The sequence below is a fragment of the Sus scrofa genome, chromosome 14, assembly GCF_000003025.6.
Source record: "Sus scrofa isolate TJ Tabasco breed Duroc chromosome 14, Sscrofa11.1, whole genome shotgun sequence".
Classification (NCBI taxonomy): Eukaryota; Metazoa; Chordata; class Mammalia; order Artiodactyla; family Suidae; genus Sus; species Sus scrofa.
In genome coordinates this window covers 137,364,450-137,377,432 of record NC_010456.5, presented here as the reverse complement: position 1 = coordinate 137,377,432, position 12,983 = coordinate 137,364,450, and positions in this window count along the sequence as shown.

The following is a 12,983-nucleotide window of genomic DNA, read 5'->3' as shown; positions in this document are numbered from 1 at the left end:
CGCAAATAAGCCCATACATCTTTCATTACCCATCGCCGCAAATTCTTACTTCCTAATTCCCTCTTAAACGCCTCTGGTGACTTGGCACTGACAGCAGTTTGTTTAGGACAGATATTTACTGCCGGGTCCCGCAGCCAGGCCCACCTGTCGGGAGGCAGAGGGCAAGGACTCCTGCTCCCTGGGACGGCTCGTGAAGGAGGGCGGGCTTGATGAATGGCGCATGTGCACTTGCACAGCGCCAGCCTCCTCCCGGGCTGGGGTGCCGATGGATGGCAAACCCAGCGTCCAGGCCCCAGTCCCGGTGGCTTCCGGCTGACTGGCGAGGGGGCACCCGATTCCCGGCTGCCGTGGCAGGGTGGAGGTGCCCCAGAGAGTAACACGGAGAGGGTGGCTCCTGCTCCCTCGTCCTGAACACCGCTGTGGTCTTTATTGATTCCTGCAGGCTGGCGGAGGGGGCAGAGCCTCCCAGGAGGCACCCCCAGCCCATTTAATCGGGGCACATTTCCTAAAGATCTGCTTTAGCCATCCTTGTCGGGGGCATTTTCCTAAGTGTATTTGGCTTAAAGTGTCTCTTCCACAACCCAGAGAAGACAGAAGAGCAGGGTTTGTTCCGAGGAGTTTCCGCTGTGGGCTCAGCAAGTTACAAACCCGACTAGTATCCTTGAGGCAGGCAGGTTCGATCCCTGGCCTCACTCCGTGGGTTAAGGATACTGAGTTGCCACAAGCGGTGGTGCAGGTCACAGAGGTGGCTCGGATCTGATGTTGCTGTGGCTGTGACACAGGCCTCGGCTGCAGCTCCATCCAGTTCACCCCCTAGCCTGGGAACTTCCATGCGCCACGGGTGCAGCCTGAAAAAGAAAATAATAAAATAAAATACAGAGATGGTTGCTACCAATGGCCATAATTTTGCTTCTGCCTCCTAAAACCACACAACATAGTCAGAGAGAATACAATGGTAGGAAAAGCGTATAAATTGCCCAGGAGCAGGATGTTGTTGACATGTTGTAATTTTTACTAGGAGGCCCTGTATGGAGAGAAATGAATCCGTAATGAATGAGAGGAGGGAGAAACGAAGGTTTTCACCTTTGCCTGTAATCTTAGCGATGAGGCCCCTCCCCTGGAAAGCTCTGCCTAAACGAAAGGTGATCAGCTCCTCGGGCTGTGCCTTCCCGCCCCTCCAGGCGCCCCTGCCCTCAGGAAGGGAGCAGCACCTGCTCCCCGCCTGTCTCCTGTCTTCTATTCTTCATTACCCAACAGATGACCTATCCGATAGGCGTCCCCTCCTGCAGCTTCCCGCTGCCCGCCTTCAGTGAGAATAAAGCCAGCAACCCTTTTGATCTTCATTCCGCGGCCGTTCCCATCCTCTGGTTTTTTTCTAAAGATCATTTGCCAGCATTGCTTGCTCAGTGGTACCCAGTGGAACAAGCAGTGTCTTCTGAACTGACAATTCTGACTTTTTGCTGCTTGTGATTTTTCTAAAGCATGACAACCACTTGCACGAAGACACGGTAAACCTTTTCAGATAAGGGAGTCGGGAAAAAGAAAAGGGCTTTCAAGAAACAGAAGTAGTTACGGCTGGAGCTGAACAAAACAAGTCTCTTACGTATTAATTTAATTTGGCCATGACTTTCGGGGGGCAAGAGAAATTAGGATCCCGGCATTTGCGAGGGGGTGCGTGGTGTGCACACCCTTTAAAAGAGTGTCGCATGTATAGGACATTAAGAAAATCATTGTCTTCACAACTTAAAAGCAGGTTTTCTCCAGCCTGTATGGATGCACATGCCATAGTGTAAGGTTTTTATATTCACTGCAAGTTGGCCTGATTTGGAAGCCGAAGGAGCCTGCCTTTTCCATACCGTTCTCAATATCCTGCACTCTTTGCCCAAACAGATCAAATCCGAGTGTTGTTCCTTTCCTCAAAGCGCAAAGGAACTTGAGTCTGGGATTTAACACAGAGACGTTACTAAGATTTTCAAGGGGGCTATTCTATTAATTAAGTGCAGTCGTATTTAGAGACCTAGCAGAACACATAACTGTCTCGGAGTCACATCAGTGCAGTGCTACTTCAGGGTACCATCAGCATATTCCTGATATCGTTAGAGGAAGCGGCCACTGCCCGGAACAGTCAATCCCGACACGGTCTCCAGATTCTCCCCAACTTAAAATCCAGCAGGCGTTCCCGCCATGGCTCAGCGGTAGCGAACCAAACTAGAATCCATGAGAACGCAGGTTTGATCCCTGGCCTGGCTCAGTGGGTTAAGGATCTGGCGTTGCTGTGGCTGTGGTGTAGGCCGGCAGCTACAGCACCCATTTCACCCCTAGCATGGAAGCTTCCATATCCCTGCAGGTGGGGCCCTAAAAAGACAAAGCATTATATAATATAATATAATATAATATAATATAATATAATATAGTATAGTATAATATGGTATAATATAATATAAAATCAGACCAACTAGCAAACATCTAATATCTGTTTTTCTCTGCATCCCAGAAAACATTCCTAGGAGCTACTTGGACTTACTGAAAACATTCTAGGAGACAGTGAAATCACTCTTTTATTCCTGATTTCTTTAAAGCATACATATTCTCTGCCCATTTCACTCCGCATTTACATACGAATAGTTATTTTGCCAAATTCTAATCATAGGACTAACTAGCCTTTGCTGAACTTAAGGCACATCACATGTGGCATTTTGATCCCCGGCCAGTGTCACTTTACAGACATCTCACACAGACCTGATGAAGTAAGGACAAGGGTCCCCCAGGCAGAGAAGGAACCCAGGGCTCAGAGGGATTGTTCATTTGTCCGATGGCACCCAGCCAGAGAGTGACCGGGACCAGCCTGGCATCCCGCTGCTTTGTCGCCAGGGCTCTCGACTCCTCTGCCTGGATGTCTCCCCCAAGGCAAAATGCAAATGGTTACCAAGTAAGCAAAGAAAAGCCGCTCTGCTCCGCAAATGCCACCTCTTCCGTGAAGCCCTCCAGGGGCCTCCAAGCAGAACTGGTTTGTAGCTACAGTGGACTGCTGACGGTGCGGTTGTTGGGCCACGGACTTTTGTGTGTGTCCCACTGCCCTTACCACCTGGGGGCAGGAAATACATCCCCCACCCTTCCACCTAGTGTCTGTCAGATTGTGTCCACGTGTTTAATTAAATCAATCTGCTTGTACCTAACAAGCTTTCCTCAAACTCAAGTCTCCCTAAATGACCTATGCTCATTAAAAAAAAGAGAAAAACCACACTGAAAGATGTTCAAGATACGTTGTTAAAGTGAAAACACAGGTTTCAGGATACTGTATCAAGCAGGATAATCTCTTATGTCGCGCACACACACACACACACACACCTAAATACACATACGCAGGAGAAAAGTCCAGAATGATATATGCCAAAATAGTCATAGAGAACAAATTAGGGTTGGTTTTAATTCTTTATCTTTTGTGTAATCTATGTCTTCTTATTTTACTACAAGGACTGTGTATTTCTCTCTGATTTTTTTTTCTGGTTCCCAGGCTAGGGGTCACATTGGAGCAGCAGTTGCCAGCCTGTGGCACAGCCACAGCCACACCAGATCCAAGCTGGATCTGCAACCTATGCTGCAGCTTTCGGCAATGCTAGATCCTTAACCCAGTGAGCGAGGCCAGGAATCAAACCGGCATCCTCATGGATACCAGTCAGATTCTTAACCTGCTGAGCCACAATAAGAACTCCTATTGCTCCTATTATTTAAAAAAAAAAGTATGAAGAACTTATATAGTCAGATGTATTTCCTAAAATCTAAGGACATTCCAGGTTCCCCCCCCCCCAAAGAAAACACATTTTTTAAATAAAAAACAAATAAAGGGAATTCCCTTGTGGTACAGAAGGTTAAGGACCCTGAGTTGTCACTGCAGTGGCTTGGGTCACTGCTATGGTGCAGGTTTAATCTCTAGCCTAGGAACTTCCCTATGCTGCTGACACAGCCAAAAAAAATTTTTTTTTAAATAAGGACATTCCAGATGGAAGGGCCCAAGCCAGGGGTTCAAGTCCTCAGGTGGGAAAGGAATGGTCCACTGAGGCAGAACTTGTGCCGAGGCCGCCTCCTTGCCCTCAGTTGCAGAGGCCAGGTCTGGGGCAGAGGGACCAGCCCAGGACCTGGGTGAGCTGCTGGGAAGGTGCTGGTGGGGGGCGGGGGGAGCTGGTGAGGGTGTTGCATCACTGCACCAGCAGGGGGAGACAGAGGGCCAGGTGGAGACAGAGGTCCCAAAACGCATCCCTGATGCCAGAAACCCAGGTGAACCCAAGTCAGCAAAGACAGGAGCTCAGCTCCCGTCCAGAAATGCCTGGGGGTGATGGTGACGGAGGGCTGCCGTTCCAGAATTTCTCATGCCATCCGCAGTTGCTTTTGAGTCCGTTCGTGTCCTAGAGCACAGCTCCCTGTGCCCTCAGGCCTGTGGGGATGGCGTTCCTGGAATCAGATCCAGCCTCTCTGTTCTTAGATGGTGGAGCTTGACCCCAAACCCCAGCCGTTGCGGCACAGCCAGCCAAGCCTGGTGCCTGGTGCGGACCCGACTGGCCATAGGGGCAGCTCCCCATCCTCAGCCCCCTGAAATACGAAACAGGTCTGTGTTGCCAGCAGGGCCATGAGGAGTGCCAGCCTCCTCGGTGGGGCAGCACTGTGCTGGGATGTAAGCCTCTCCTAGAGACCCGGTCTCACCAGCCAATGCCAGCTGCAGCCACTCAGGAGAGCGATCACAACACAGATTCCAGCTTAAAGTCCACAGCAAGGAAGGGAGTGCCCGTCGTGGGGCACTTCTCTGTCCGTGCCCCTCGAGTCTGCTATGAACCTCAAACCTAAAAAATAAAGTCGATATTTAGAAGCTCATTCCAGCCACATCACCCTCCTCAAGCCCCACCTGCCAGCCTTTCAGATGCCACCTTCTCCTCTGTTGACTCAAATCCTCACCTCCTGCTCCCCTCCCCCTCCCTGGGGTGTGCCCCAGAGCGTGTGTTTACATGGTCCCGCCGCATCTGTGTGTGTGACACGCACCTCCCTGTGCCTCTTCTCTGTGTGTCACTGTCCTGCCCTTTCCAGGGTCCCCTCACGCCAAAGGACTCCACCATCAAACCTTGACTCGGAACCCCCACCTCCCTCTTCCCACCGGAGGCACCTGCACTGCCCTGACAGCTGCAGTCTCTCCTGCTGGACCTCGGGGAGCAGGAGGGCAGGGATGCTCGGAGTGGCCGGAACCTTCCAGGGCCCGGAACGCTCCTCAGAAAACAAAACGACGTCTCGGCCTCGGGATGCTTAACGGCCCCTCGCATTGTCTGGGGCCACCTGTCTGCTCCTCGGGGTCAGGCAGAGACAAGGAGGACAAAGAGGCACCCCTAAAATCCTGTACAACCATGGGGTCCAAAATGTGGCCAACCGATTAAGGTCTCCAAGAAAACAATACCCTGGATCTGAACAAAGAAATTCACAAGTGAGAGCGTGAAAGAACGAACAGGTGTGTAAAGCCAAGTCCCCTAAACTGGAAAACAAGAGGATTGTCAAGCCTCAACTTCCCTCGAGTACTTCCTAGAACCTGCCTCTGAGCCCAGGCATCACAACCCGAACCTTTCACCCTGGAGAAAGTGATCAAATGACAAGTTCTTCAGGACTCGATTGGTCAGGCCTGTGCTGAGCCCTTGACTTGCTGGGCCCGAAGGTGCCCTCGCTCCTGAGACCCCGCCCCAGGGACATGGGGCTGGGGGAGCCCGTTACCCCACCGCCCTCCCCGGGAGGCTTTTCTTTCCCTAACGTACTTAACTTATTTGTCTAGTTCAGCCTCAGATCAATTTCAAGGTTGTTGCCAATGTCACTGTCCCGAGGACGTTCATTTTCCCAGCCTGTCAACCAGTTTCCGTGCGGGCCGGAGGCTCCAGGCCTCCTCTCACCCAAAAACCTGCCCGGGGCCTCCGTCCTGCTTTGTGAAATGAGCAAAGGCTCCCCTGCCAATGGCACAGCTTCCCGGGGAAGGTGTGAGCTCATTTGGAGCCAGGAGCGGCAGGACGGCCGGTCCCAGGACCCTCCAAGCAACTCAAGAAATGAAAGTAATCAGAGCCCCCTCTCCCCCAGCACCCCAGCTCATCAGGGCAGCCCTGCCTTCCTGCCTTCGCAGGCAGAGACAGAACAAAGGGTGAAATCAGAAACTCCCTGTAACCTCAGCGAGAGCATGCTGAGGAGTCAAAGGCCCCTTGACCTCTCTGCTCAGCTCCTGGCAGCTCCCCAGGCTGTGCCCCTCACCCCACCCCACCCCACCCCCACCCGCTCCCTCTGGCCACCCTGGGCCCAGGGCCCTCTGGGCCGCCGCTTCCCTCCTGCTGCCTGGTTTGTTTCTGGGGCTCCCCGCCCAGGGAGGGGCAGGAGCAAGGCTGCTCTGGGTCCTGAGGTCTGACACACTCCGCTGGGGGTGTGATTTTTTTTTAAAGTTTCCATTTCTGTCTTATGACATCTACACCGGTTTCAGAGTTTTTGGTAAATCTTCGCTAAGACTGCATACTTTCAGCATCAGTTTCCTCATTTCCAAAATCTGTGTTTACATCCCACCACGACTTCAGCCTCAGGTATTTGATTAAAAAACAAAAAACCACCTGACCTCTTCGAGGGGCAGTGCCCACCCAGCGCCCAGACAGCTGTCCTCCAGCGCAGAGCCTCGCAGGACGCACTCAGCAGGAGGCTCACGCCTCTCCTGTAGCCTCCAGCCATCAGCTGCGTAGCTTCTTTCCCAGGAACCACCCACTCTCCTCATCCTCATAACACCCCCCCCACCCCCACCACCAGGCACCTGTTGCTTCTCTCCTGGATCACCGCTGTCTTTACCAGATCACCTCCCCGGTGTCCAGAAAGTTCCCTCCACGCGTGTCCACCTGAGCTAACTGGAACCACACACCGGGCTGCAAGCCCCTGCCCTCTGCCCATTGGAGAACATCTGCGTGGCACTGAGAGGTCTCCTGGGTCTGGATGGGACCACTTGCCCCTCCTCATCTCCAGCCACTCCCCTTAACCGTGACCTAGAACCACACGCAGCAATTGTGTGGTGCTGCTCCCTTCACGCCTGGAAGGCTCAGCTCCCCTGCCTGGGGGACTGCTCAGCTCCCCTGCCTGGGGGACTGCTCCATCGCAGCCCCTGTGAATTGGGACTCCAATAGTCCCTCCATTTTGGAGTCCTCAGCCTGGACCCTGGGCTTGGCCGTGCCAGTGGTTCTAGCCAAAGGGCCAGTAGCAAGGGCAATGCAAGCGGGGGCTTATAGAAGGCCTTCCCGGCAGGTCTTCCTACAGCCCTTACTAGCGCCCTGAGCGGCCACACAGAGCGGGGCAGCCTTTCTGCCGGAGACTCTGCCGAGAAGGACCACATGAAGAGCCACCTGGAAAGAAGATGCTCAGACTTACGTGAGGAGCAAAGGGGTCCAGCCAAGCCAGTGTCCCCGCTGGGTGATCCCTCCCGATGGTCCCGTGTTCCCACCAAGGATCTGACAGCATCTGCCTGAGAGACCCAAGGACCAGCCGGGGACTCAGCCAAGAGAAGGTGGGTGATGAGAGGGCTGTGAAACTCCACGGTCCACGGTGGTGTGTGGCAAGCACAACACGGGTAACTCAATTAGCCCATCATCACTCAGCTCAGCTCTCAATTCAAGGAGCCCTGCGGACCCCAACATGTATTCTGCTTTCCTGGTGCGTTTGAGGATCAAGCCCCTCCTCCCAGGAGGCTGCCGCCTGGCTGGACTCTCACACACCCTTCCCACAGTCACTGTTCTCAGGGCCCATGCCCTCTGCCTGCCAGGGTCTCTCGCCTGCCTTCACCTTGACTTCCACTTGACTCGCTGTTTTCCATTCACGTTCAACCTCCAGGACTGGAATCGGCTGCTCCTCTCAGATGAAAGCATCTCAAGTGCCCCCTGAAGACCCGGAGCTGGAAGCTCACAGGGACGAGGGCAGGCGCTTGGGGAGCCTCAACCCCCTTGGGAGAAACAGCTCCATCTGCTGCAAGTGGGGAGACCAGCCTTCCCCGTGTCTTCCAGGTCAGGGAGGGAAGCATCGCTGCTGGGTATTCAGAGACGCATCGACTCTTTCCGGTTACCGGGTGGAGCCCAGGAAGATGGCCCCATGGCAGAGGCTGAGGGCTGATGGGCTTCGCTGGCAGGATGCAGCCCTGGGCGCAGACCCCAGCTTTCCAGAAATCCCTTCAGTGTCTAAGGACACAGCTACCCGGGTCCCTGATGTCTGTGAAAAGAGAGGCAGCTTTCCAAGCCCTTCTCTCCTCCTGGGGAGAATCCGATTTCCTTAGGCCAGTGACTGTTCTGGGGTAAAGCCGCCCCCAGTGAGCACAGCCTCCCAAACCACTTCCCCCTGCCGGGCACCTTGTACTGAACTAGGGAACTAAAGACTCACAGCGGATTGTCGCTGGGGCTTTCCTGATGCTCATTACGGGGTGCTGTAAATGGGGAGGGTCTCTCGGGGGCACTGGACTGCGCCTGGAGTGACCACTACGGGGGTGCATGTCCAGGCACAGCGGGCATGGCTTGGGAGGCAGGGACGTGGGCTCCTGTCCCGGCCCTGCTGCAAGTAGCCGTGTGAAGCCAGAAGGTCCATTGCTCTCAACAGGTCTCATCGGCAAAGCAGACCCATGTCTGACCACGCAACTCTGTGGGCTCGGGGCTCAGGGCTCGGTACTCGGAGCTGGGGACGAGAGGGAAGGGCCTTGCCGAGGAAGGAGGTTCTGGCCCCCACCTCCTCCAACCAATGAATCCTTCCACGGCCTCATTGAGGGAACGGCTCTAAGGCTTTAAAAAAAGGACCAGGAGTTCCCACTGTGGCACAGCGGGTTAAGGATCTGGTGTTGCCACAGCAGGTTGTAATGATGGCTTGGATTTGATCCCTGGCGCAGGAATTTCCATATGCCCCAAGAGCAGCAAAAAAAAAAAAAAAAAAAAAAAATTAACACACCAAAAAACCCCACAGAAACTGATCTTGTCTCACAATCTTCTGAGTCTTCCTAGAGAAAGAATTAAAATATGCAATCTGGTTTCAGAAGTAATCACCTAAGTATCCTTTTTTTTTTTTTTTTTTTTTTGGTCTTTTAGGGCCACACCTGTGGCATATGGAGGGTTCCAGGCTAGGGGTGGAATCAGAGCTGCAGCTGCTGGCCTACACCACAGCTCACAGCAATGAAGGATCCTTAACCCACTGAGCAAAATCAGGAAATCAAACCCATGTCCTCATGGATACTAGTTGGGCTCCTTCCTTACCGCTGAGCCATGATGGGAACTTCCAAATATCTGCCCTTTGCAAGCACAGTGCCAAGTGCTGCAAGAGAGGCAGACACAGAGGTGGCAAGGCCTCTGCCCACAGGAGCTGGCAGGGGCAACAAGACACACAGACGGTCAGACGGGCAGCCAAGAAAACTGCAGCAACTGAGCTACAAGGCGCTGCGGAGTCACAGAGGCCACGGCACATTTGGAGGATGGACCAGGAACACTGCTGGAGCAGGCGGTGTGTCACGGGGAGGTTTCCTGCTAAAAGTGACAGAAAACCAAATCAAGGCGCCGACAGCGATAAAGACACCTGCAGGCCACACGACCACATGCTGACTCCCACCGCCTCCCTCGGGTTCTAGCTTCTGCCCTCCGTACCCTGCGGGGGTAGAGTGGCTCACGTCCATGTTCAAAAGCCAAAGAAGGCACATCCGTTCATGATGAAAACTCTTAAGCTGAGAAGAAACATCCTGAGCCTCGGCTAGTCCAAAAAGCCTAGAGACCGTGTGACGACAGCCACGCGATGTTCCGGAAAGGGCATAATGATGGAGGCAGGAAGAAGATCCATGGTTGCCAGGGGCTGGGGATGGAGGGAGGAAGGAACAGGGGGAGCACAGGGAGGTTAAGAGATGACGTCACACTGAGTGATGCGAAAATTCTGGTCACGTGCTGTTAGGCATTTGTCAAAACCCGTAGAACCACGCAGCCCCAAACATGAATCCTAATGTAAAGAGTACACTCTAGTTAAAAAAAAAATAGATCAATTTTGGTTCATCAGCTGCCACAAATGTATCACACTAATGCAAGAGGGAGGAAACTGCGGCCAGGGTAGGGAGTGGTGCTGGGGAGCTCCGGCTTTCTGCACAAATCTTCAGAAAACTGAAACTTCTCTTAAAAAGTAGAGTCTAGGAGTTCCCATCGTGGCACAGTGGTTAACGAATCTGACTAGGAACCATGAGGTTGCAGGTTCGATCCCTGGCCTTGCTCAGTGGGTTGAGGATCTGGCGTTGCCATGAGCTGTGGTGTAGGTCGCAGACTCGGCTCGGATCCTGCATTGCTGCGGCTTTGGCGTAGGCCGGCGGCTACAGCTCTGATTCGACCTCTAACCTGGGAACCTCCATATGCCATGAGAGCGGCCCAATAAATGGAAAAAGACAAAAATACAAAAAGACAAAAAAAAAAAAGTAGAGTCTATTAATTTAAAAAACACACAAAACACTTTTGAAAGAAATTTTACAAGATATATTTTTAAACTTTAAAAAAATTTTTTTTAATCTCTTTGCCTTTTCTAGGCCCACTCCCATGGCATATGGAGGTTCCCAGGCCAGGGGTCTGATCAGAGCTGCAGCTGCATCCTACGCCAGAGCCACAGCAATGAGGGATCCGAGCCGCATCTGCGACCTACACCACAGCTCAGGGCAACGCCAGATCCTTAACCCACTGAGCAAGGCCAGGGATCGAACCCGCAACCTCATGGTTCCTAGTCGGGTTCGTTAACCACTGCACCACGGATGGGAACTCCACAAGATATAAATAAATGGAGAGAAATTCCACGTTCGTAGGAATATGGTTTGTCTTGGTTTCAGGGACTTGTCACACGTGTCAGCGTCCGGAAGGGCGCGTCCTCAGTTTTGTTCTTTTTCAAGATTGTTTCGGTTTTCTTGATCCTTCACACAAACTTATGAATTTTAAAAACAGCTTGTCAATTTGTTGTTTAAAAAAAGACAGCCAGGACGTAGGTCCATTTTGCGTTAAGTCTATAGATCTGTGTTGAGAGTGTTTGCACATGGGTGAAATTCTTCTTCCTAAACAGTCACTGATCCTCCTTCTCGTCGTTCCTTGAAATCAGGGTTCTGAACCGGCTTGAAGGCTATTGTCTGGGAACTTCCCAAATGTTCTTTCTCGTTCTGTTCTCTCCCCGAAGGGCCACCCCGTCCCCCGCCTTGCCCGGTCCCCTGGAGAGCCTCGCCTGCCTCTGCTTGACCGGGTGCCCCACTCCTGCCCACAGGCTCAGCACAGAGGAAAGGAGATGCCTGCCCCGGTGGTCCCTCCACGTTCCCTGAGTCACCACTGTCACCGAGGCCCTTCATTGCCGTCTTTAATAGCTCATGGGTGGCTCCTTCTGGAACGGATGGTGGAGCAGCCCACACCTCGGCTGGTAGGATGCTGAGGCCGCAGTGTTGGCAGGAGCTGCTGGAAAGAGGGCAGCGTGCTTGCTCCCGAGCCGCGCAGTGCTAAGAGCCCACTGGCCTGGGATCCAAGATCTGCGCTTGGGCTGCCTTTGATCTGGCCTGTTGCTGCCAAGTCTCAATTAGACAGCCTGTAATGCAGTGGGTCCTGGCACAGGGGCTGAGAAAAATAAATCAGAGGATTGTCTCAAACAGGAGTGAGTCCCTGACTCACTGTTTGGAGAGGCCACCAGGAGCCACTGCCCTTCACCTGGCCATGGCCATGCCGTGCCCTCGAATGAAGTCTCCAAAGTGGGTTTGGGGTCTGGATTCCACACATGTAGATCTCATCTAACAAATGCAAACTGCGCAGACGAAAGGGTGGTGCCAGGCTTTCGGGAGCACCGTGGAGGAAATACTGCCACGGCGCCTTCATCGTTCCAGGAGGAAGGAGCATCTTGGCTGCAGAAGCAGGGGCCGAGCTCCCCCCAAAGCTCCCGCTCATGCCAGCTCCTGCTCTCGGGGCCATTCATTCAGATTTTGCAGGATTACATTTATTAGGAATGTGATTCATTTTAAATTCAGCCTTCAGACGGAGGCTGGGGCAGAGAACACGGCTTTTTTGCCTGTGGCCCAGGCAGTTGATGCCAGTGCCAGCCTAACCCTGGGCACCGTTCTCAAGCCTTTCATTCAAGTGGCGCATCACAAAGAGGACGTGATCTAAGATACTCCAGGGCAGAGGCAACTGTGCAAAAATTCCATTGATTTTGTTTGAAGGAATAGGAAGGCTCTTTCAACCTACTTAGCCTGTTTTAAAGAGTGTTAGTCTAGCTACATTTTCTGCTTCTGTGGCCCTGAGGTGCCTATTTTGCTCGCATTTCTAAGAAACACAAGGGAAAGGAGGGGCTGGCGGAGCAGGAGCCCAGGGCTGGATTCGAAGGTTGTGAGGAGGTCACAGCTGGGGACATCCAAGAGTGACCCTACCTTTAAGGCAGCCCCGGAGGATGCATGAGGCAAGAAACAGGACTGCAAAGAAGCGAGGGCCCCAGTATAGGGCGTGGGCATGCCCAGCGATGTCTGAGGGACACAGCCCCGCCACGCTGTGCCATGGGCAGGTTGCCTGGGTCGCCTGTGTTTGCTGTGAAGCTGAGATGCAGAGCGTGGGGTCAAAAACCTGACGGCAGTCACACCCTCACCTCCGCATCTCACACTTGGACGTGGGCCCTTCCGAGCTGCAGAGCCACTGGAAAATGGACAGGAGGTGGTTCGAGCATCATCGGAGGGAAACAGGTGGGAAAATGCAGAGAGAACGGCTTCCCAAACCTTAAGAGTCCCTCCCGCGTCTCAGAGAAAGATTGACTCGCTCCAAGGCGGTGTCATCAATATCATCAGAGTAAGAGGCCCAGACAATATAAAATAGCGGCTACAATTCCGAAAGATCTCCTATTTCCACCTAATTTGAAAGCCCTTCTTTAAGCTGTGAATGATTCAGTTCAGGCCTGTGACGTTAGCCCTGCATGCACCGCTGGTGCAGGTATGA